Source organism: Bombus pyrosoma, linkage group LG6, assembly GCF_014825855.1.
Source record: "Bombus pyrosoma isolate SC7728 linkage group LG6, ASM1482585v1, whole genome shotgun sequence".
Classification (NCBI taxonomy): domain Eukaryota; kingdom Metazoa; phylum Arthropoda; class Insecta; order Hymenoptera; family Apidae; genus Bombus; species Bombus pyrosoma.
In genome coordinates this window covers 11,775,451-11,801,663 of record NC_057775.1, presented here as the reverse complement: position 1 = coordinate 11,801,663, position 26,213 = coordinate 11,775,451, and the positions used below count along the sequence as shown (strand labels likewise).

Here is a 26,213-nt window from a genome sequence, read left to right as displayed (position 1 = left end):
ATGTACATGCGGATATAAGTTCTAATACGTTCTATAAGTTCCTAAGTCTTTTGCTTCGAAGTTCTGGTTTATTCGTTCCGGCTCTACTAGCTCACTTTATGAGCTAAAACTGTTCGTGTGTATCTTATGCAGCATAAACATGTTTTAATCTCGATGCTACTTATAGCGTTTAATGAAAATTGATTTCCTTACTTTAGAAAGTTATGGATAAAATGGAATGCTGTGCAATGTTTGAAAATGTAATACGAACAGCTTCTTGAAAATCACTTTTGCTATATTAAAACCTAAATTCCGTAAGACGTATTCTTTATAAACTTTCTTGTACTCATTACTATATCTCAGACAATTAAATGTGAAGCAATAAATCACTTCTTTCCTTATTCTCCACATGAACTCAGGACTTTTAGCTCGGAGAAAATCACATTTTCTCCGAGAATCCAAGTCACAATAATCTCCCAAGCAATCTAACCGTAACAAACGTTCCTTTTCAAAGGAAAGCCACGATCATCTCCATCTAGAGCAAAAGTCGGTCACAAGCTCTCATCCAACATGCGTTCAACATGGAACCATGTGAACCTCGCGAGGGTAGAATTTGACGAGGGCTCGAAGAAAAATGGGCGAGCACGAAGGCGAAATCCTTTCATGCGACAGAGAGAAAGCGTTCGATCGTACGGAAAGTTTCGTCGCGCGATTGACTGTGCACGATGACAGCTGACACGCGTTCCTTTCGCAGAGGAACGAGAAAGGGTGGATTTCCCCGTCGTCGTGAAATATTCCTCGACGCGACAGCGCTGACGAAGTACGACGCGGGTCGAGGCGCAAAAAAAATTTATACGCCTCGTAAAATCGCCAGAGATCGCTCTCTTTGTCGTGTCGCGTCGATTTCACGCATTTGCTAGACAGGCCACGGAAGGGGCGAATTCGGCCGAATTACACTCGCTACGGCCGTATCACTCCCGGAAGATCGTAACGGAAACGTATGTGTGTGTGTACGTGGAATTGGAAAAAGCTGGCGCGTTCTCAGGTGGATCGTGAATCTAAGACGTTTGTTAGTTTCGCGAGATTTTTTTTAGTGGAGTAGGTTAAAATAGTAAAATATTTCCCCTGCATAGGTCGTTCTTTGATACAATTTTAACCGTTTAATATTACAGAATGATGAAAATACGTTAACTTTCTGGTAAGATTCTAAGATTTCTGAATAAGAAATTTAGATATAAATTTCTAGGCTATAATTCTAACTTATTGGCGATGATGACCGTACGTTTAGCATATTGAATTCGCTACGGTATTAGATGATGGAGAACTCAGTGCGTAGAGACAAATAAAAAATAAATAAATACCTAATTACAGAGTTGGTAAAATATATAATTAGTATATTGCTGTTTACGAACAACGTTCAAATGCTAAATGTCTTGGATCAGATAAGAAAACGATTTATATAAATATTATAGACGAACGTTTAAAAGCATTAGCATTAAGAAACAAGGATTTATATAGAACGATGAAAAGCTTGTGATGGAGAACGCAGAAGGTGCCGGAATATTTACTTAGATCACGTTATTTGACTTCAATTTGAACTCGTTCAACTTCACGCCTGCTCTCCGTTTTATTCTTTGAGATACGCTTCCGCGTTATAGCGCTTTCTTCTTGGTACACATTTTCGCGACGAGGTCTCGCAACATTGACACATTAGCCGTGTTGGCAAACAGCGATGTGTGTTTCAATTTATCTGTTTAACGGACTGATGTTTATACCTTAACGAATATTTAAAAAGCATTCGAAAGATATTCGAAAACAAGGAATTTCACGTTGAATTTCAAGATAAATTCAGAGGCCGTTAGCGCGTTTCAGTATGCCTTAAATCCTCCACGATTCTAAGAGCACTTACTACAAAAAATTTTAACTCGCAAATAATACTTTAACCTTTTCTAAATGTTAGCACAGTTATTCAATCAATTTAAGTGATTTGATCGATACAAGAACTGTGAAATATCATATTCATAACTGAATTTTTATTTGAGCTTACTCGTATAAAAGGTTTCTTCATACTTTTCATAGCTATTGGCGAAAAAATCAGCTCGAAATTTATAATAAATAAAATTTTTCTCGAATTTTTCCCTTATAAAAGTTGAATGATTATCACTTCTTAACTAAAGTAGCATATAAATAATTTAAAACATTTTGTGTATATAGTTTCATGTATATTTTTCGATGGCAGAAGTCGAGAAGTTATATACAGGGTATGGAAACGAACCATTTAAATGCATCGAGTTGCACAAGCACAGACGTAATTTAGCTAAACATTTTCTAAACTTGCGAAAATAGAGGATGTGGGTATCTGGATTATTGCACCAATTGCGTATAATACATGTCCAAAGAATTAGCCGGGGCTGCGTGGCCGTACAGATTTCGCTAAGCTCGTTTTCCGAACAAAGAACGAACTTTGAGGCGTCAGCCTTATCTAAAAGGATTTCCACTGTGAGTTTATGAGATGTGTATTCGCCACTCAAGGCAGTAACTTTTCGGCTTTCATTAACGACTCGAGTTAATTAAGAGGAAGCGCTTCGGCGCTCGTCGACCTTTCGCAAACAGATTTTTCCTTGCAATGCCGAGTCACGGACCGCCTGAACCAGAAACGTTCGTTACAACAAATGAAGACTTCACTTACATTTAAGCGAAAACTTAGAAATACAAAGTTGACAGAGATTCCAAAAAATTATAAGAGATCGATGTTGAGGTTGACTGATAGAGGGACGAGGCGAATGAATTTGTAATAGAAAAATATATTGAAATAAATATAGGTCTAAGTATACGTACAGGTATAGTGTATGCTGATCCAGATCCTCACTCTTTCAGTGTTACAACACAATAGGAATCTGATAGAAAGCACGTTCATACATTTATAGCAAAGGACATTAGCAAAAAAGTTAACCTTCGTGTGTAGCTCTAGCTGAAGGCTGCAAGAAACAGCAATAGAAATCTACTTATAGCTCCTTTGTTTCTAGGCCTCGTAACCCAAAACAAAATTTATATTCAAAGGCACAATAATATGGACCTCTCCTTATTTTGAATATTTTTTTGCTAAATTCTATTCTCTTCGTAACAGCGGTCTCCAGGTCACGGATATACAAAAGAAAAGACGTAGAGTTTTTCTTGAAGTAATTACTTCAACAATCTATAATGAGATGCATGCCATAACATCGTGTGAATTGAAACATAAAGATTTTTTATATTATTGTATATTCAAGTTGGTTTAGTTTGTTCTGCTTTATTAAAGTACACTATACTCGTTTCTCGTTAAACGAAACTCCAGCGCAATTAGTCACAACAGATCCGCTTTTATTAATTGGGAATCGTAGAACACCATCCGGAAATTGTCGCGGTCATCGATAGAAGAATTTTACGATCTGGTGAGATTTAAATTCATATTACAAGCGTATTGCAAACAACGACGCTCGATGAATCAAAATGTTTGCGTATAAGGCATCGAGGGTTATCGATCGCATCTCGACGTGTCAGGAGTTCAGGGATGAAGCGTGCCGACGACGGTGTGAAGAACTAAACAAGGGATGGAAGAAGCCAGAGGCCTCGGAACCGTGCCGCATCGAGGCTCACCTTTCTTGCTTGAAGTGCAGGTGAAAGCTCGAGGGTGCCCGACGCGATGCTTAAAAGCGATTTCCAATACGCGCCCGACAAATAATGTTACGAAACTAACACGATACGTTAACATTACTACTTTAATGGAGGGAGAAGGTTTAGAGTGAAAATGTTCGATGGCCGCGTTCTTTTGTTAAACTATTCGAATTTTATACATTCTATTGTACTTTCTGTAAGTGACAGGAGAAATACCAGGTTAACAAAGAAAGGTTGCGCGTGTAGGATAATTTATTTGATGTGAATCAAGAATATTCAAGAATAGAATGATGGTTATGTGATTAATTTACATCCTTATAAGACTTAAAAATGTAAACTGTGTAAAAATGTCTGAATTGACTAGTTGAATATACTCGTATAACAGATCGAAAAAGAGCAATTACAAATTGGTAAGTAGAATTTTGTAAGTAATCGTGATACGTTTAGACTCCGGAGCCACCGGGAATTATCGATTCGAGTTACACGAACGATGAATGATTTATGACTGTCGGGTACGGATACAGCGGAGCTTACGATTCAATTTATCGTTACAGACCGCGCGCCAGCCTTAAATTAGCATCGTTATTTGCGAGCGCGACAAACAGGATATCAATATCGAAACGTAAGAAAATGACTCTATGTGTATTGGCGATAAGAGCCCCGAAAAAAGATAGAATCCTTATGGAACACGACGAATGTTATTTACGTATTTGAATCGAGTATTTTCATCAGATTTTCTAAATTTACGATTAATCGCTGTTTCGAATAGATAAGATGATCATAACAAGTGGATGAGAAATTGCAACTGACAAGATATAGTATCTTAACCACGCGCAACTTTTTTTAATCAGCCAATCTTTTAACCGACGATATACAATTTCCGTTTCCGTGGAAGAGAAAAAAATTCTAGACTCACCTTCATGGAAACACGTGGACCGCTTCTGGCGATGCATCATCGACCTCATCGAATTTCATTGTTTCGTACTACGAAACCAATATCAAAGTTTCTTGTAAACGTAAGCACGTGATTTGCAGTTCCTTATTGCGACGCCTAGTTCTAGTGAGGTGCAAGAAGGGTTGGAGAGGTGTTTGGGGTCGATCGAGGCGGGCAAACTTGAAATTGACTTATGTAGGTGCAGGCTTATCTCTACGCCTCGAACAACTTGCGGTCCAAAACAAATGGTCTTAACCATGCTGTAATGTCATATACTCGCCGGAACGGCGCATAACGAAACTACATGCGCCTGGCTCATAGATATGATCCCCCGATACGCTTTAATCCCAGTGAAGCCCGCGTTCGTGGTAAGCAACATCGTGAAAGTGAACTGACCCGAATGCATTCTGTTACATCGCGCTCCACCCCAATAGTAATTCTAATTTGCAAGCATCGGCGGTAGGCAGAGCATGCTGGCCAATTGATAGGATTAAAATCAATCGGCTTTTTGAGATTATTTTTGCCACAGGCTTCTTCCACTGATTGTTGTGATTGATTAAAATGACGATTTTTTGTTCAAAATTGAATTCCATGAAATATCGAAAATAGAAACTAGCTTCCGTTTCTTGAGTTGCGTTTATAAAAATATAAATTTCGATGTACAGTTTTAATCATAAGTCGTATATTCATCTATCTCCTTTAATTTTATCGAGAGAAACAATTTTTAAAAGAACTGCGTTCTCTTAATTATTACAATAAAAGGTAATAAATAAAGGGTAAAAGTAATAGGAGGAAGAAACTAAAAATAATTGTAACAACCGAGGAATGACCATTATTTTTCCGATGATAACGAGAATCGTATAAAATTCTTTAAGAGATTTCGAGAAGAAGATCCGCCATTATCTAACGCGCGGTTGCTCGTCTGCCACGGGTGCATCAAGTCAATCGTGAAAATTCGATACAACGGAAAATCCAATATTTCGTACGGTTTGCTGATAAGAGAATACAAAGTTGAAGAGTAATCAAGTGTTTAACCTAGATTCCCCGTACGTTCCTCAGGATTCCCTTGTAACGTTAGCTAATTTCGCCCCTGCCCTAATTCGGATGCAATTAGATGTTATTGCGTCGCACGTTGGATTTACGGGAGGATGTAATTCCTTCGACGATATGATTTCGCCGTTCTGTCACGAACAAAAGCTTCTATTTAATAGAAAGTTCTATTTCTTCGTAATTTAACGCTGATGGAACGGTACTGTTAACGTACCTGTCGGACGTAATATTCGCTACTGTTTGTTAGATAGTTCTTTGAATGCTGCCTTTCCTTTCATATAACGCCATCAACGATCTTGAATAACGATCTTACTAAACAGTTTAAGAGGTTATTATTCACGATAATGAAAATCGAGAAAAAGCATCAAACAGACATTCCTGTACACGAAATTTCTCCATAGTCTTGTCGCCTAAAAATCACACGTTGTCGTTTACATTTTTTTAACAGTCTGTGGCGAACGATTCCATGGAATTACGCTATAAATCAATTTTTCAATTCCGCTGAATCCAAAATTTGCCCGTTTTAACATCGTCCGTTACTCAGTCTCGAATTCGGCCTTGCTTCTACGAAGGACCGGAAACGATACGAGCCACACATAGCGCAAAACACATGACCATAGCGTGTTACACGTTGAAACGACGACGGCATGGTATTCAGTAACGATTCATCAGTTTACCGGTGGAGTTTGTTCCTTGGCGGGTGACGCGACGTGCCGGGGCGACGATGACGTTAAGCTGAGGAAGAACAAGATTCATATCGAGAAGTAGGTCAATACGTAACGCGCGCGTGGATCGTTTCCCGATGGGTTTCTCCTGGCTGGAGCCGCTGCACGCGAGTCACGTGCATCGAATACGGGTGCATGTGTCATTTTAAAAGTTCGCCGCTGCCGCCACCGCCGCCGCCGCCGTTTCCGTCCAACGATTCCATTCGATTTTGCGGCTTCCTCGATACACGGAGGTGCGGCGTTCGTCCTTGCAAAAGGCCCGGCCCGTTATTACTTCGGACGCGAATTACTGCGCGGTCGAGCGATTGATAGCGTACGACGAATGAAAAACGTTTAATGGAGGAGCGAGCAGAGTGTTCTCTAGAGCGGTACGTGCTGTAGCTACCCTGTGGTACAATTGGTCCAGTTCTGTGATTTGAGCATCATTTAATTTTTATTTGTTCGTTCCTTTCTTTTTTATTTTTATTTCGTTGCTTCGTTGGTTTATATGTATACATGATAAGTTTGTTACAACGCTAGAACTACCAAACCTGTCATACCTATAAATTTCAACCCGTCAGATCATACTAGATTTCGAAATAAATTTTGCAAACCAAATCCGTCATGAATCCCATATTAACCTGGTTAACCCAATATTCTACCACGATATTAAAATAAATTCACACAGAAATTAATTGAATATTCTGCTTAACGGTCACGGGAAGTTACGTGAACGGTAACTTTCAAGAATAATTTCGTGACATATCAAAAATTTGTTAATTCTGCGTAGCAGATGCATTAGCGATGGCTGCGCCAATGAACTGCGATGGTACAGAATGCTGCATAATCATTATAAGTGGGTTAACAGATCACGACGGGCCAACCGCTGGAAAATTGCATTACGGTGGTTCGTTGCGTTCGATTCAATTCAGTGGACCAAAGTACTGTCACAAAGTGTCACCCCGTGGACGTCAATGTATTCATAAAGAGCAGCAAACTTTCAGACCACCACTTTCCGCTCCGTCTTTTCGTATCTTCCTCTAGTACTTCTCCGGATGGTGTTTTAAGTGGTAATCGTTTTGGAACGTCCGCCGTGAATAAAAGTTCCAGATTCGAATAGAGATATTGAATGTTGCACGATTGATTTATATTCTTAATATAGCTTTTCAATCAGAAAATTCTTATTCAAGGGAATGTTCGTTACTTTGTTAATGACGTTAATTCTTATACAGTTCGATTCATTGGTATTCTTGTATTTCGATCTAAAACAGGACTTGCAATTGAAACTTCAAATTCTCAAACTGCAGAACTACAAAATGAAGGAATCATCTTTACACCATAGATTTTTAATTTGACCAAACATTTCATTTGCTCTTGGCGGTCTACTCGCTATAAACATTTACACCAAATACACGTTTCCACAAAAATTAACCCGACTGTTACAAATTCATTATCATATTCACCATACCAGCCGCTTTTCAAATGCGAAACACGGAAAGAAAATGACAGTTGGTCTACTCGTTAAGGAGTGCGCATGGCTGGCTTCACGGCGCACTGCACGCGTGAAAGCCGGCTGTTACCGCGCATTACAGAAATGTATAAATAACATTATGGTAATTAACGCACCCCCCGGGCTTTATCTTCAGTTCGTGCATCTACGCGATCAACAAGTTCCGCGAAAATTATTTCTCGACGGTGAATGATTTTATTGCGTGACTTTCACTATCGCGCTACGCCGCCATGGTGATTCGCGCGCCACCGTTTTGTACAATTATTTATACCCGACCGGTGGTTGACGCTTTATCGAGGAACGAAACGCCCCAGGAAGCGGCGATCACCGCGACACAAATCGAGATACGAAACGCTGAAACGCGGACGCGACGGTCCCCGGCCAATTGATTTTACACCTCGAAACAAATCCTGTTCCGTCGATCGCATTAACGCACGCTTTAATTCACTTTTTGCTTTTGCTCAAACGGAAGAGTTTGACGAGCAAGAACGGTTTCACTGGCATTAAAAGGAGAATATGTATTTTGGTAGCACGAAGAGTAATTTAGAGTGGTTTGTACATATGTACATAGGCTCGCCAGGTATAACGTTAGCAATATTGAGTAAAGTTTATGGACAGGCCCTAGCTCTATTTCAGCTTAATTACACAGGATGTTCATGCTATTAATTTCTACTATTTTTATTATAAATGACGCATTTCTAGGAAAAATAGAACAACTTCTCTCTAGTTATTAAATGATTGTAATGTGACGGTTCAAATTGATTTTCGAAATTTCTTATGAGGTTCACGTGATTAGACTGTGTACGTTTTTAAACCGGTACCTGTAAAAAGATTTCATAAAATATTATTTAACTATGATGTTGACTTCGGAAAATCGTATACGCCAGAAATAACTGATAGTGGAACTTCGGGTAAGATGCAATTTCCGAAGTTCCAGCATTAAGGAACACATTACGCATAAGCAATAACGCAGCCTCGTTCGAAATCTAGAACACAACCCTTCGAAAGAGAAGCACTCGACACCCATTCCTTTCGATTTCATCACCAGCGCGAAATTAAATCGAAAGTCGATGCTATTGCTCGTTGGAAGGAGCGTTCGTTTTGAATTTCCTGGAATTCCATCGTCGCAACTTGTGTTCGCGCGTTCGTATTTTTCCTAGTTGCTGCGACGGCGACGTGTATTCGTATTATGCGCGCCGAAGACGTCGCCCACCCTCCCTAAATATCTACCAATGTTCCCTTCGCGACATCCATTGTTACCATTCTGCAGTCCGACTGTCGATGAAAGTATCTTTGAAACATTACAAACTTTTAATGTCTTTTCTTTCGCTCGCTAGAAGGCAGCAACGTTGCTGAAAAGAATACAGGATGAATAAAAAATCAAAACGTACTTTTATGAAATAAAAGTTGAATATTGTATTACATCTTAATTTATACAATGCGTCTACTATTCTTGAGGAATAAAATGGAGTAATAAAGTTTGAATAATAACGGAAATGAAAATTGCTTATTTTGTAAGTAGTTTGTTACTGGCTACTCAAAGAAGTATCTTGTTATGTTCAATCTGCAAATATGTTACAAGAATGGAAAATTATCTTTCATCCATTTTTCTGAATAATTTTATTCATATTTAATAAAAACGCGAACAATGAAAAATCACGTTAAAAACCTTGTTTTTTCTCTAATGGATCAAAGTATGAAAAATTAATTTTCCTTTATTTTCAATAAAACTGTTTTGTCACATAACACTGCTTTTTACACATCGATTGTTTTTTATGTGAACTGGCTACGTTGAAATGTTTTTAAATGGCGGTATTGATCGTGATGTTAATATGATGCAGCCGCCGGTTCTATACAATTCTGTGGTACCTAAAAGGTTAATCCTGAATTTAATGGACGAATTATTGAGTGGCATGTAACCATCGAGTAGTCAATCTGTTTCCTCTATTTGACGTGTATAGATTTTTCATGCGTGAGAGTCAAGGACCGTTGACGAATTCAAACTGTACATCGAACCGCCATTTAGGGATAAAATATTTTACATATATTTTTGTACTAACCGGTCAATCGTTTATCAGTTAGGTCTTTAATCAACTTTATTGGCAATGCAACCTCGAAACTTCGGCAGACATGTTTTACAGCACAACTACGTTTATGTGAAACTATTTGAAGACGAGCAGTTTATATATCTGGAGTTCGTATAATAAAAATTCATTAATTCTCCTCGCTATATGTAACATGGATCTTACATATATAGTGAGAAAAAGTGGATTCAATTAGCAGTAGTTCATTTAATGATCTCTGATTTCGTAAAGCTCGATTAGTACAATTTATATCAAATATTCATCTGCAGAATACATATTAACATTAAAGAATATTTATTACGTATCACGTATTCGATCTGGCTTCACTTTTAAATAACAAATCCTCAAAACCTGCGTAGAATTAAACTACTCCTCTCCCTATCTCGCCCCTCACATGGCTTCAATAAAGTTTCGACCAAAGACTGCACACATATTCGACGCGATTTCCCATATCAAATTTTCCTTGCCAACGATCGCAATACAAATACTCGAACACTTCTGATTATACAACCAGGCTGTATTCCATCCAGCGGCTATGCACGCCATAGAGCGCCAATACACGGGAACGAGATAACGGGTCCGTGGGCTGATCGAGAAACGGAAGAAGAGAGAGAGGATGGGTCGGTGGGTGGCGCATTTTCAGGAAATTTCCCCGTAGCCCCATGTGCAAATATTTATCGGGAGTATCGGGACCCGTGCAAGCTGCTACATACGGTACGTGTATAGTCGTGATGCACCATTCGCATCACCCTCTACAAGCAGGAGCGCGAGCGCGTATGCTTGTATCCACTTGCACGAGGAGACAGAAGAGGGCGCGTGCACGTATTCGTGCCGCGCAGTATGCATCGGGGAGTCGTGCGAATACATGCATAAAAATGTCTCGTCTCTGACGTTTCCCTTTGTCCCCTTTTCCTTCTCTTTTTCATCCAGGCCAACGCTTTCTCGACGATCGACGCTAGAGCGACATCGCGACCACGTGCACCGCGTGAAAATGTCTTTCCGGAACCGGGACATGCCGGCCGAATGTTAACCTTCCTGACACGTTGCGGAATGATTACGTTTCAGACCTAGATCAACCCTGACGATGTCGTGCTTCTGAAAATTCATTATCGAGCCAGAGCATAGAAGTTTCTTATTGGATCACGGTGTATTTCAAAGATACAAGCCAATCGTTATCAGAAGCTGATCAATTCTATCTTCTGAATATTGCTAGTAGAATCAGCGTGTTCGATTTCTTAAAGCAACTGCATTTTCTCTGCATAATTTTTCTACGCAATTTCGACATGCATGTCAATAACCATCGTAAGTTTTCCATTAGTGGATTTTTCACGAAATTATATTAAGAACATGGAAGAAGACTTCTTTTTCTAAAAAGAAGATAGACAATTTTTTACGTTTAGGTTAACATAAAAATCAACATGAAGGCGTATAAGCGTTGGCTTGCCTGTTAAAACGTGTGATTGCAACGTGAGCATTTTGAAAGTGCATGACGCGCGCGAAAAACGCCGAGAAACTCGGTCGGCCTGCTGGTCCGGGGGCGAAGATAATTTCCCACAGATAACTTTGACCAAGCGCGAGCTTTGATCGTCGCCTCCGCGCGAACAGCTCTCTGGATCGTTTCACGCTGACCTCGTGTGCTTGGCCAATTTCCTCCGCCAGCTGCTTCCGCTTCGCGCCGTTTTAAAAGGATTTTTTTGCCGACGGAGGAACGCGGATGCGTTGAAACGCTATTCGTGGCCGAACGTTCCCATGATAGGGGATGGTAGACATGAGCGTGAACGTGAGATGCGCTGGATAGAGCTGACACACGGTTTTGTCGCGATCTAGAACGTTTGTTGAGGCCTTGGATCTTTTCTCTTTCTCACCCTCTCTCAGAGCGATAGCTGTGTTTGAGTTTTGTTGGGATAGAAAGCGGAAGAAGGAGAGAGAATTTTTGAATGTTGATGAACAAGAGGTGATTTTTTACGTAGACACGTTTTCTCTTTCCTTTTTCCCTTTGGAAAACATTGCATGCCAATATTGCAACATAGTTACATGAAATATTTCTTAAGAAAATAATAATAATTTCTGGAAAACAGGATGAAGTAATAAGAATGCAATAAATAAATCGATTAATAACACAAGCACTACAACATAATAACTACGGTAGTGATAATAACAATAGTAACAGTAATTTTGATAAAAGCACATTAAAATAGCTGCGATAATAGCACCGTGTAATAATAATTATAATTATGGTAATAATAATCACGATAGCATCAAAGCATTAAATTGAAAGCTGTTACGATCAATGCTTTTAGAACCATGCTTATCATTACCATGAATAACCTGCACAATATATAACAATTCCATTTGCCAATATGTAAAATTCCCTTTTAATAATTTCCCGATACTACAATGTTAATCCACAACGGTTAATAGACTGAAGAGTTTACAGTCAGGCAGTAGTACGTGCATATAAGTCACTCAAAAGCTATATTAACCAACTTCATAAATCAAAAACATTCAGAAACGCGACATTACATATAAAATAACATAATTTCTTGTTGGTGTCAACCAGCCACGGCCCATAAAAGGTTACACAGTTAAATATGTTAATAAATTAATATAAAATGTGTTACAGCGTCAAATACAAATTATATAAAACGTTCTACCCAACATTCTCTCTCTTTCTCTCTCTTTCGCTTTGAAACCTTTTAAAACCAACATATACATTAGAGACTACATCGTCTCTTCTTAGCGGTAATTCGTTTCAACTTCTGCAACAGACCACTTTTAAATACACGTAACGTCTACTTCAGAGTTTCGGTAATCTCTTTTAGACCAGCCAGGTCCATCTCCGTAATTCAAGCATTTTCCCTGCAATTATAATTTCTTTCCGAAAAGCTGTACTATATTTTCCACGTTTCTTAACACCTATGTTTACCACAAAAGTACAACGTTCGTATCAAAGTGCAGTTAGTGCGTTAAAAATGGAGTAGATCGACCACGCGGTGACGTGACGGAAACACAAATTCGGCCAGAAGATTAGCGTGGAAAAAAGAAACGATCCAATCGGATCGAGGAATGGAAATTCGCAACACCAAGCGGTAACTTCTGCTCCCTTAAACGCGTAACGTTTCTTTATAAGCAGGGATCTGCGAGTTGATTAATGGAACAGAGTACGAACCGTGGGGTGCTCGGGGGTGCGGTAGGACGAGGGTGGCTGGAATGGCGATGAGTCCAAAAGTAGGTCTGGACGACAGAAAGTATGAAGCAGCCGGAGTAGCGAGGTAAAAGCTCCGGTAACAGTCGGACGAACAGAAAGAGAAAAAGGGGCAGAACAAAAGCTCGACGGTTGGGGGAGCATTCTGAGGAGAAGGAGAGGATAGGTGATTTGAAAAAAAAAGAGCAGAAGTGGCGGAGGAGTGGGGAATATCCTAAGGAAAAGAAGTCGACGTATTGTAAGAGTATTTGGTGGCAGAAGAAGGCTCTTTGATTAATAGTAATTATGTTTAAGAGTTGTATAAAGGTTACTACGGAACGCGATACAATGTAGGTTTTAACTTTTATAAGCTTTGAAGATTCCACGTTTCTTCAGAAGTTGCTTTAAAACGGTTTTTCCAGAGATCTGTAAAGCGTCGGAGGTTGTTCCGAATTAATTAATCGTTTAAGACTTGTTCTCTGGCCGGGACTGATTTTACGAACGAATTTACTTTACCTTTTTATCGTACGCTTCGAACGAGAGAAATGTTAAAACAGAACGTACGTTATACTTTTTGATTTTTGAGAGGAAACGTGGACTAAAGCAAATGCAAAACTAGATGAGATATTCGCGCGCGTCGATTAAAATTGGATTCGCTGTATAAGCAAATGATTGATTTCGAACGAACTACAGCGCGCTTCCAATATCAATCTGCGAAACTCCGACTACCTTCGGCAGGTTTCTATGTTTCACATTTTGATATATTTCTAACTCTTTAATACTCCCTTATGACATCAAAAATTACAAAATTCTATTTTCAGCGTGCACCATATTTTGTCCCTTTTCCATTATACGTTTCTGATCATCAACTGTTTTATATGTACAAAGTTAAGTCCTCCGCATTGTGAACCTTTACCAATCACCAACACCTCCTAAATATGCTTCTCATACATAAAGAAGTTCCTTCAACTCTGCCTCCTAAAAGTAACAGCTAAACCATTTGCAAACCCATAACACCGCGCCTAACCTCATTATTATTTTTGGATATGCGTAAGCGTCGTTTAACCTGGTCCGTTCGTGTGCTTTTGTTGCTGAGAAATTAATTGACGAGAAAGTTATATTGCCTGTTGCGGTATGAGCCAACACGTAACAGAATACGCGGAGTTGTGGCACATTCACGTCACCATGGCCCCGTGGTGCCGTCAAGGGGATGGGTAAGCGGCTCTTTACTATACCCCGGAGGAATCAGCTGATCGATCTCACCCTTTCGGCCGATGTCCGCTATCCTTCTTTCGCAACCGCTGGGAAACTTCGTTCCGCCAGAAATGACTCCCTGGAAAAACGTTTCGTGAACGTGTGTACTGCCTCCGTTCGAGCGGAGGTTACGACGCGGATGCGAAACGGCAATGCTTGGTCCCGGATGTCGAGTGGATGTTCGAAAAAATGTTGCTGCCTCTGGCGAATAGGTCGTTGCGTTCTCGAACCGAGTAAATTGTCGATGCTCCTTCCTCGATACATGCACGCTTATTCCCCTCGTTTTCCCAACCTGCGGTGTTTCGAATCTCGTTAAAATAATATTTTAGTATTCCAAACAATCTGAAGTAACTGAATGTAAAAATATAGTTTGTAAAATTTGGACATACCTCTCGTTCAGCTGAATACATGCATCAATTATATTTTGTATCTCGTTATAGGGATTTCCTTATTCTAAAAAGAATATTCGTAGATTTTCTGAACGAAACGAGAACGCCATTGAACGAGAAAGATCCTCGAGCCTCAAATCGAATACAAAAGTTAGCTTTGTTGTTTTAAAAGCTTTTTAAAATAGACCTCTGGCTATTTAAGAAGAAATATGAAAATTTGGTTTTCGTAAAATAAATTTTGACATAAAACCGCTAAAATACAGACGCGTAGAAAAGGAAGTAGAAAGTAGATATAGCGAGAACGCAAGCAAGAAAAGATTACAATCACGAGTTACATTCAATTAGGGCAACTCATTGTCATCCACACATAAGGGAAGTAAAAATTCTATAAGGATAGGAGCTTCGGTACGTTCGAATTCCATAAAATATTTTATTGAACGAACGCGAAGAGCGTTTTATAAACGACACGATGAACCAAGATGAAGATGGAGGAGGAAGGGTTCTTTGTTGCTAATTAATCGGATGTAAGTTGGATAACAAAGTGACCCTCTTCTTCGGGTTGCCCTCGTGGTTTTGACACTTGGTGAAGAATGCGACTTCCCCCCTTCCGCTATTGTACCACTTTTGACACGTCGCGTCGCTTTTTAACCCTGTGTGAAAAATCGTCTGGAATTATCTCTGCCCGGTCAGTCGGCAGGCTGCTGTCTTTCCCTTTTCATCATTTATTAAATTTAACGTTTAAGTCACCAAAATGTTTTTCAGATTACGCAATGTTTCTTGTAAAATCTGTCAGTTACATCAAATTTAAAAGGAAGGAAGAAGTAGCGCAGTGCTATCATTGTAATTTGCTATATTCCTTATCAAATGTTGGTTATTATGCTTCAGATTTTTATTCCAGATTATATCTGTAGTAAAAACGAATGAACAGAATTTATTGATCGCTTCCACGAACATGAATTCTGATTATTTAAAATGGGAGATATACTGAAGTTAGAATGTGAGAATGAATTCAAGGAATGCACGAGGTTAAGGCACATCGAATATAGGAAAAGCGTACGTGTCTTTTCGTGAGAAGGATACACGTCTTTTAAGTGCAAAGAATGCACGGCGAAGAGTTCAGTTCCTCAGAGAAAAATCTCTGTGATTTTCACGCAGGAAATATTCTCAGAGACGGATATAAAGATAAAGTAAAATAAAATAAAATAAAATACGGAGAAAAATTTTCCGTTATTATTTCTAATCTCTAATAATTTTCCTAATATTTCTTTATCCATCAAAAAAAGAGATAGGTATGTATATATCTTATATCTAAGGTATAAAATAAACTGTTGTTTATGTTAATATTATAAATTTCATAGAAAGAAATTAGTGTCATTATTAAGTGGATGAGAAAAAAAGAATACTGAACTTCCAGGTAACCTTAATGGCAAATTCAATCTAAATCACTTGCATTTCCGGTTCCTTTTCTATCCTTTTTTCTCTTCTTCCAAATTATAGCACTACAAGAGTTACCAATACGATTCAATCAAAGAAACAAATCAAATACAGTAAAACATGCAATTTTGAATCATATCTAAAAAAGGGAAGAATTCCTCTCTTATAAATATCAAATGCCAAACTAAGATTTGCAAGTAGATCAATAAAACGACTTCTTAGACTACCCTTTTCACTCTACTATATTCATCCATCGTATCATTATCACGAAATATACTACAATAAAAATACGTATTCCGTGCCATAGGGATGGCAGAAAGAAATTAACAAAAAATAGAAAAATTCTGCTTTCTATTTGTATACGTAGTCGAGTGTGCTCTTTTTTCACCGACCTATATTCCTCGAGAACATGCCTTTCATCAGTCGCTGCATGGTTCCAACGATGGCAACGACCGTCGCGAATTTATAGCGCGTTTCCCCCTCACAAACGACGATGAAATCGTGCAACACGATGTTCGTTCGCAAACCGGGATGCAAGTATCGTTGAATGCCCGTGTACTTTGAACACTGGCCTCCGATGAAGCTGGTCGTCGCCGATGCCATCTGCGCGATCCCCGTGCCAAACGGATTTGTCGTTTCCACGCGAAGCTTCATAGCTAATACAGATATCCAGTGATTTATCGCTGAAGCTGATCGTCACTCGTTTCCACGCCAGTTTCAGCTCACAACCGAAAGCTTGTTACCTGATGTTGGGCGTGTATGTATGCGCCACTGGAACACTATATTCAATTTTGTGTTTTTTTGCGTTTAGCTCTGGAAGCGGAGATCGGGATATTTTTTGGTAAAACCGGTGGCTGGATTTTGTAAAAACAAAGTATTTTTTAATAGTTTTAGAAAAGTATACTTTGTTGAATGTATTGTCTCTTCCGATTTTTATATTGCTGATCTCTTCTTTCCATTGTTCTCAAAAACAAAGATAGTAAAATATTGAAGTGTACTCATATTGAGTTTCTATGGAAATAATTATAACCGAAGATTGTACCAGAACAGATATTGATTATCTTCTTTGACAAAGTTAATCCACTAATTTGTAAGCAAATTAATGTGTCAATTAAAAATTATTTTTTACACTATCGATTATAGTTAACACCGTCAGATTGTTCGACTAAAAATAGAGAAATAGATAACTTCGAATTAAGCGATCAAAAGACGTTTCCACTTGATCGAAATTTGGTTTGCACAGGAGATTTTGAGTGACTGAAGCTCAATCGACTTGGTCGAGCAAAAGTTGAGCTACGTAAACGCGGCTTCACGAACACTAAACTCGAATTGCTCATGTATACCGCAAACGGGAACTTCTGTTTCGCATGCAAAGAGCATCGATCGGCAAACGACGATAGAAATGGTATAAAGAGTAACGATGGTCGATTATTACCCTCGATTATCCATTCGTTCACTGTGTTATTACCTAGGCAGTGGAGTGTTCAAAGCGAATGGACGAGAAAAGATAGAAAAACCAAAAAAAGATGGTTGAATACACGATCGAGCGTGTACCTATATGAAATAAAATGATGCAACCGTATCACCGGACATGCGTTCTCTCATCCTTTTCAATCGGAACCGGGCAAACAGTCTGTAAAATCGAAACCAGGACACGGTGCAAACTATTAAAATATCGGGGGATAAATCTCGACCATTGACATCATCGAAACGTGAAAGGAAATTAAAAAGTGTGATTAAATGCGATAATAATCGAACAGACCGATAAAGACACCGAGTTCGACTATAAAAATCTTTCATTTTGCTCTTTAATTAAAAAAAAAATTTTAATATTTGCGCTATGTTTCGCAAATTCTACAATTCTTTCAAATCACGTTATAACAAGATAATAGTATTTTTTTTTATTGCGTTATACGGGATCTTACTGTGAATGTAAATTGGAAAATATAGATTTATAATTTTACACGATGATTGGAAAAATATTCCTCGAAGTAGAAAAATATTCGCGCAATATTTTATCATAAATAGAAAATAAATAACTACTTTAATTTCGACAAATTTCATACAATTTTGGAATTCAGAATAGGTGGAAGAAATACTGACGACAAAAATATCGCACGACTCTTTGAGATTTATAGTCGCAATATGAAAAAACAGAATTGAAAAATGCAGATCCGTCGGAGAAATTGCAAATGAAATGTTTCCCTGACGCGATAGATTCGAAGAGTCGTTTGAATTTACACGAGTGGCGCTGTAGGCGAAATCGTCGAGTCACGTGATCAGTACGATTTTATACGCATCGCGTCTAAAGTTCAGTGTCGTATCTAACATTTCACTTTGTGTTCGGATATTTGTAGTTCGCGTCGATTAACTAATTAATATGTGTTGTGATTAATACTCATTACGTGCAGTAATGTTTAATTGATTTTGTGACATGGCGTTGCAGTAACTACATGATTAACTATGCCGATTGAAACAGCTATTATAAACGTCATAAGGTAAGAGGTTAATTCATTTGCGACGTTTGACAACACACTATGAAAATGCGTCTTACTTATGCTTTTACATTTACCGGGACATGTTTTCTTATTTTTATTCATTTTCTTTTGTTTGTTGCAACCATAGTATCCAAAGTGGAATTACCAGTGATGAACATTCGGAATGTTACATATGTGGCAGTCGATTCCGGTTAGATAATTCACCAGGTTAGCCATAAAAATGTCTATATTGATTTAAAGACTAGGAGATCTAAGATCTAAAAACTAAGATAAATCTAGTGGTTTATTCTTCAATGAGAAATAGTTCGTTTTATAACCATACTTTCGTGCTATTGTGATTAATAGCATAATATTGTGATTAATCTTGGTTTTTTTGTACGTATTTATTGATGTTATACGCTACACATAGGACTATCATTGAATCTACTATATTCTTTATAGCTACGTTAACCCATTGACATACTCAGTTACAATGTATAATATAATATAATGTAACAATTCAAGAACTCAATGTTTAAGGATTGATTTCAGTATCGAATATTTTTCAGGTCGAAGAAAATTTTGTTTTAATCATATATATTTTATTAATTATATATCATATATAATAGTAAAAAATAGTAATTTTGGTTGAGAGAAAGTAGTATACGTAGAAACTTTTGGTGTAAAAAGGTTAGTATAGCAAGGGGTTAACGATATAAACACAAAAAACGTTGTTGAATTGAAAACATCACCACCCATTTTAACGTGTAAAAATCGCGTAATACATACAATCTAGGTTTATATAACAATTTTCACTTGATTTATTGCTTGGATCTGCTTTATTACTTATTGTACACATTCCAGATGAAATTGCCAGGAAAGAGTTGGTATTAATTCCGAATGATCTTCTGTTAATAAAACTTTACGAGCCCAGCCCGAGCACCCCTTCATCAAAAGCTAGGTGCGGGGATAATAATTTTTTATTATCCTTCCGTGGGTATTATCCCTCTACGTTTTGTCCGCGTCCCTAAGTGGAAATCTCTTCCAGCTCTCATTTTTTGTGGGCCATCTCCGTGAGCTATTAGAAATTCTGAATATCAAAATTCATTCCCATAGTATACCATCTGACGGTTCAACATTTTTAAATAAAGTCTTTCGAAAGGGTAGAACGAGACGGGTCGAAATGGATCCGCCGAGTATTGACGTTGGCCTAAAAGCCTTGAAATTTTCGTTTCTCGTAACACGTAAATTCTATCATTTCACAGATAAAAGTCTGCATAAAAATCGGTGACATTCGCGGGGCTTCTAATAAAGAATGCATCCGGTTTCGAATTATTTACGCGATATTTGATAGTTTTCAATAATTGAAACGTTGCATCCCAATCTACAATCGCAAAGCGTTCCTGTTCGTTTGAATATTCCATAAAAGATTATTTCTACGCTTTAACTAATTGTAAAATATAAAGGACGCGAGAACTTTCGAAAGTGAAAATTGAAGATTATTTGTCAATGTTTACCGGTTAGAAATTGAGTCTTTTTTTTCTATATAGATCGAAGATTTCTTCATAGCACGATATTTAACAAATTGAAAAGACCATGCCAATATCATTAATACTCTTCCGGTCGGATACTTTTAACAGAATTAATGAAACTGCTTCTGTGCAAAAGCAGCGATATTGAAAACATGGATTTATATCGAGCAGACAAATATTATTCATAAGCAATCTACCGTCAGTAAACTTAATTGAAATCAAAAGCAATCAATGATCGAATCGCTGATTTTATTATATATTTAAATTAATGCAACAAAAAATCAGGTCGATAGAGTTGTTTTTCCGAAAAATTACTATGGGAAGTTAAACAATATCTTTTATGCCATAACAATATCAGTAGCCGATAGAAATTTCCACTATAACCGCAGTAACAAAATTGCACGATATTTTTTCTCATATAATACGAACAGTTTTTGCACAATGTTGGACGAGGACACGACGTTTCAGGAATTTAATATCTCTCGTTTTTCTATTCGAAAAATTTATTGATCCATCTTCACTCTCTACAAACAACAGCCGCGGTTCGTGCTTGCACTTTTTTTTACTGCAAAGCCCTTAATGCATAGAAAACATTTTAAAAAATTGCCTAGATGTGACAGAAATATTATATTTACCGTTTTAACCGCGCTAGACGATTCAGCGTTACAAAAAAGAAACACGGAATACAAATATATAGTATTTTTAGATTGGTTTCAAATTTTATCGACATAATCGTAATTGTTGTGCCTCATTATGATGCTATTGAAATTTCTAAATGTTTTGTATGAAACACAAACTATTTATAAACAAATGTTTACAGGTTTTCAAATACTTTCGCGACCCACTGTACATTCAACAAAAGGAATTCCAGAAAAATTTAGAACTCTCTTAAAGCTCTGCCAACTGCTACAAACTCCTTCGCATAATACAAGATAGATCAACAACTATGTAGAAATTTGCAGCTATACGTATACATACATCCTTTGAATCGCTGAATCTTCTCTCGATGGTAATGAAAGCAGCGCGCGGAGAGCGAATGCAAGAAGCCTGGCAAGAGGAGCAAACCAGGCGTGTCGCTACAACCGCTATAATTACAAGGAGAAATACAGAGAGAAGATTCAGCATTGCATGGTGGAGGATATCGAAGCACTCGCGTTATCGAACGATCGCGCGCATTTACGTGCCGGGAACGGGCCAACAGCACACGGTCGCCTCTCGACTCAATGGGACAGAGTTTGCCGGAACGTGAAAACGCTCGTGAACGGTATTTGCGCATACAAGAGTTATTTGCCGGCAAAAATCCTGCCGCCTGATGCAGCAAGTTATTGTGCTCTGCCAGGGCCAATCTCGGTCAACTTCGGCCCTGGACCGATTCGTCGCCGATTTATCGACGCTCGGTTCCGCACGCTTCGGTAAAATGCAATCCTTCGCCAGAATTGCACACGTCGAGTCGTTGAGTGCGCTCCCTTTTTTCTTGCCTTTTTACGACGTTAACACCACCGTGCTGCGTGACTGGGGCACATCGTACACGGTTCGTTGCGACGCGTGTTTCCACCGCAACGTTGCAGATTTGGTTTGGAAAGTGCCTCTGAAATATCGAAGTGGATAGGATTGAAACGCTTGAGGGTTTGGTTGAACGAAGTGGAAGATGGAAGGTTTTGATGAAATTCGTTTAGATGATGATTAGAAATGTACGTGATTTGAACGCAATTGGGATGATTAGAAAGTTTAGTGATAGCTAAAATTTAGAGCGACTTGATTAATTTTGTTATTGTATTTTCAGATCTGAAACCTTTTCCTCGCCTTCTTTGGCAAAAATACAGTCTGAATATCAGAGAAGACTTCTTAGGCAGTAACTTCAGTTAAAAGTACAGACAAGGTATAGAATACTTATACTTAAAATTAAAAATTTTTACTTGACTATGACAAAACAAATTTGCAGTCAAATAGTGGCGAGGTATGAAATACAGGCTGCAGCACTTTTAGGAGGTCTGACTATACGGATGGAAAGGGCGACAGTGCCTTTTTGGGATGACTGTGAGGAATGTCAGACCACTTACCTGGGAACTTCATGATACAACACACGCTCAAGTGAATTAACGTCGCAGTATATTGTACTGCATGGTTCATATATTGTATCCACGCGGTAAAATATTATAGTTACCCATGAAATATTTCTAACACACGTGTATAATGTTCATTAGCCATACGTTAAACAGCGTGTTTTACGAGATACCGAATTATTCGATCGAGCGTTTTGACGCTCGTAATTCGCCGGGGATAGGAACCATAAAGTGTCGCGGAGCTGCGATTTATCGAATCAACTCCCGATATATAAGCGAAATCGTTTATATTACCCCATGTGCATCGGGATAATGGTTTTCGTTTTGCAATTCGATTTCGCGGCCAGGTAATGAATTAAACGAGTGTCACTTTTCTCATTGCTTCAACTCGTTGATCATTCTCCATAAAAATACCACTGAAACACGACATAGATGAATTACGCTCAAGAAGCATTTTTTAAAATTATTTAATTAATTAATTTAATGCTTACCATTGTTAGTTAGATAAATGAAACTCTGAGTTTACATTTATGGAATGATCGATGGTATGAAATAGCATAAAATGAAGTAATTTAGCTCTCAAACTGTTGTAGTTACATGTAAGGAAAGAATATTAAGGAATAACACAGCGCGCAACAAAAAGGAACAACTCCCGTGGGTCAGTCAATTTTCACCAGTATCTTCGTAGAAACAACTTCTGAGGTACATCAGTTTATACATCAGCGAACTTATGAACTTGCTACAACTGCCTCATAAATCTTGAATATAAAACTTCATTTTGCTCCATTCTAAGCATTTTGTACATTTCAATCTATTATTTAGTAAGGTACTGGTTGAACTCAAGTAAATAGTACTTTATTATCTCCCGATTTTATCAACATAAAATTTCTAAATTTCAAACTTTCTAACATCTGATTTTATTAACGTGTCATGGTTTTCTTGAGTTTTTTATAAATTCAAAGGGAAAAATAGTTTACGATTATATAGGAACAAAAATTACTTTTTAAATTTTATTTAATAGGAACCCAATCCTAAGAAATAATATTAGATTGCTGCAAGAATTGCTTCGTGAAAATAAAACATTCTATCAGGAAACTATTCACAAATCGCGATCTTGTAATCTGAAACGCGACATTCGTCAAAAGTTCCATGCGAAGCTCGTCGTGAGGGTGAAAAATTTTCAATAAAATTTGATGAACGAGCGCGTGCCAGCGGAAATAACGCAGGCCAGCTTGTAAATTAATGGACACGACTGACAGGAAATACGTGCCCGTGAAATATATGCAATTGACGCGGTTTAATTAACGACCCAGTCTTTATGCGATCGATTCTTGATGTCTCACGCCCTATCGTGAATACACGCGATTATAATTATCGTATGCCTTGTCCACATGTAGATAATTCTCAGACATATACAAAGATTACTTAAATCTACTGTAACCTTTTTTAAAAGTTAGAATTAGCTTGCGCATTCATTATTTCACTTATTGTCAAAGTTTAAATTTTCGCCAAGTCTCGCTTAATCGGCTGACCTTTAAACAGATTAAAACCATCGCCAGCGTTCTAAATACATTAATACATGTATGTCTTCAAAAATTGAATTCCAGACCGAGAAAATTTTACCGCGGTAGCGCTTCGTTCGCGTTAAAATTTCCCGCTATGTTACATATTTTATCTGGGAACTGGCAAGATATCTTGGTTGTAGTTGCAGATCGTATTTTTGAATATTTCATCGAAACTTTAACAAAGTTTCTATTGTATATCTGTTGTATTATTCATTTAAAAATGGGCTTGGAAATGTGAAACAGTGAAAGTAGTTCAATAGTCTCAATTTGGACTTCATATAGAAGTCATTGAGACACTAAATACTGCTTCAATCTTACTTGAAGTAATTTGGAAAAGGTTAAAAATTGTCGAAATCATCATTCTATAATAGATCACGACCTTCCGAAGGTAATGCAAATACCATTAAAGGTTATTAAAGTTCATGGCAGTGTCATTAGTGAACATGATGGCATTTGAGGATGATTCATAATAAATTAATGTTAAACCACATGATGCATCTCGATTGGTCACTCTGTTTAGCCGGAAGCCATCATTCAACGCTCGCTGGTCCACACCGCTGGACGTCGAGTATACTCATTGAACATTTGCTAGACGAGAGGAATATCTGTTTAGGAACCAATTTATCATCCACTTGGCAAAGGTAATGAAAATACGAATTTTTTTGGGTTGGCAACTAAGTCGGTGCGGCCGCGCAGTGTGGCAAATAAGTCGGTGCACCGCTCAGGCAACTGATTGCAGTTTTTGTCAATATCGACTAATCCGTATTCCTTAGTTGCGAAATCATTAAAATGTACATAAAATACATAAAGACGTCATCCATTTGGCAAAGTTCATGAAAATTTGGAATTTTTACAGCTGGCAAATAAGTCAGTGTGCCGCTCAGAGTGGCAAATACGTCCGTGCTCCGGTCAGACTGGCAAGATGACACCCAGTATGGTGACACCTCTCGAAAAGAAACAAGACCTAATGCTGAGCAACTCAGAGCGCAACTGTCCCCTGAAACCAGAGTCCAGGCATAACAGTCCGAGTTACGCGGAACCAGCGGACTCTATCGCCCACAAGGCGGCGACAATATCAAAAGGACAACTTTGGAACGATACAGCATCAGATAAAGGTCGACGCAATGAAGCAGGATGGCTACATACGCATGCAGCTGTAAATCCTAATCCACTGCATCCAATCGAATGGAAGAAATCTGAACAAACGGAAGACAGGGTATCTCTTATTTTGCCTTTCGCGTATAATTGAGCCAAGAGACTCTATTCTAACGATACGATGTAGAGTCCACGGGCCAAGCCAGTACAACCAGCACGAATCATCACCAAGAAAACGCGATTCGCACGGGTCACTGGGGGGAACCCAGTCCTCCAATCAGCTACAAACATCTTTCACACTTCAACGACGGATCTACAAATGGACCTCGCTCACGCTTGGGAACTCGATGAGGGTCCACCAACGAAATACATGTTTAAGACCAAAACAGACCACTCTTCAAACAACAGTTACTCATTCACTCACTCAGTTACTACTGCTTCATCACGGCTTAATCAGGGACAAGAGCCAAACTACACAACTCCGCGTCGTGTTTGATGAATCTGCACCAAGCACCACCGGAGTTCCTTTTAACGATACCTCCTGGGCGGGGCTGATCCACAACATTTCCAGGACCCTAACGGTTCATAATTTTTCCAGGACCGAGACGTTCAACGACAGTTCCTGGGCAGTGGATTCTAGCGGAGAATACAAACGCGGGTTGAATAAAATAGCCCATTACCTATCGACGACGAGGAACAAGAACCTACAGAATAAATATGCACCACTACCAGCAATTTTTTGAACGGGACCGTTCAAGGGGTTCGGTATGTACGGAATTTTGAGTAGCCGTCCGTTTTTGGCATGGACAGGCCCATTCCCTTCTTTAGGAAGTTCCGAATTACATGTCCTCCCCGAGCTGTAAACGTAATGACTCCGAGGTCAGATAAAAAAGCCGGGAAAGGACCAGCCGGAAGGGCACGAGGGACAGACGAAACCCAACGGCTGGTAGGGAGAATCAGCAACGTAAGAGGACTACGAAATAGGAGGAAATACTCCCAACAAGATCTTACCACTGTCGTGTTCCTAATATCACACTTTACATTTATACAGCAAGTGCAAATACAGCGCTGGATTACTCGACAACACTCGATCTATTAAACCTCCTCCACCTTGAACGTTAATTCATTCGAGGTAGGCGATATCGATCGATCGGCTTGACCTGGCCGGTTGCTCTTTAGTCGATAATTTGCAACATATTTATCATCCATTTGGTAAAGTTCAGGAAAACCGCTCGATAATCGTCGGAAGTTTCGCCTTTCCGTGAAATTCTTGATTATTTATGTCGGCTAGTAAATCATCACTTC

General features: G+C 38.6%; 1 protein-coding gene across 4 annotated transcripts in view; it reads left to right on the top strand.

The window, feature by feature from the left end:
* The window catches only part of LOC122568532 (teneurin-a), a 699,158-nt gene that overhangs the window by 132,140 nt on the left and 540,805 nt on the right, over positions 1-26,213 (top strand). The window contains exons 1-8 of one of the 4 annotated variants that reach the window (XM_043728380.1): positions 18,489-18,674; positions 18,802-18,881; positions 21,006-21,876; positions 21,969-22,064; positions 22,128-22,331; positions 22,842-22,950; positions 24,334-24,454; positions 24,670-25,673. The exons of 1 other annotated variant lie outside the window; for it this stretch is intronic. The gene's annotated coding sequence lies outside the window, so the exon portion shown is untranslated. Of the gene's footprint in view, positions 1-18,488; positions 18,675-18,801; positions 18,882-21,005; positions 21,877-21,968; positions 22,065-22,127; positions 22,951-24,333; positions 24,455-24,669; positions 25,674-26,213 lie in introns of those variants that run through there. 2 more of the 4 variants (XM_043728379.1, XM_043728381.1) reach the window with 2 other exon arrangements.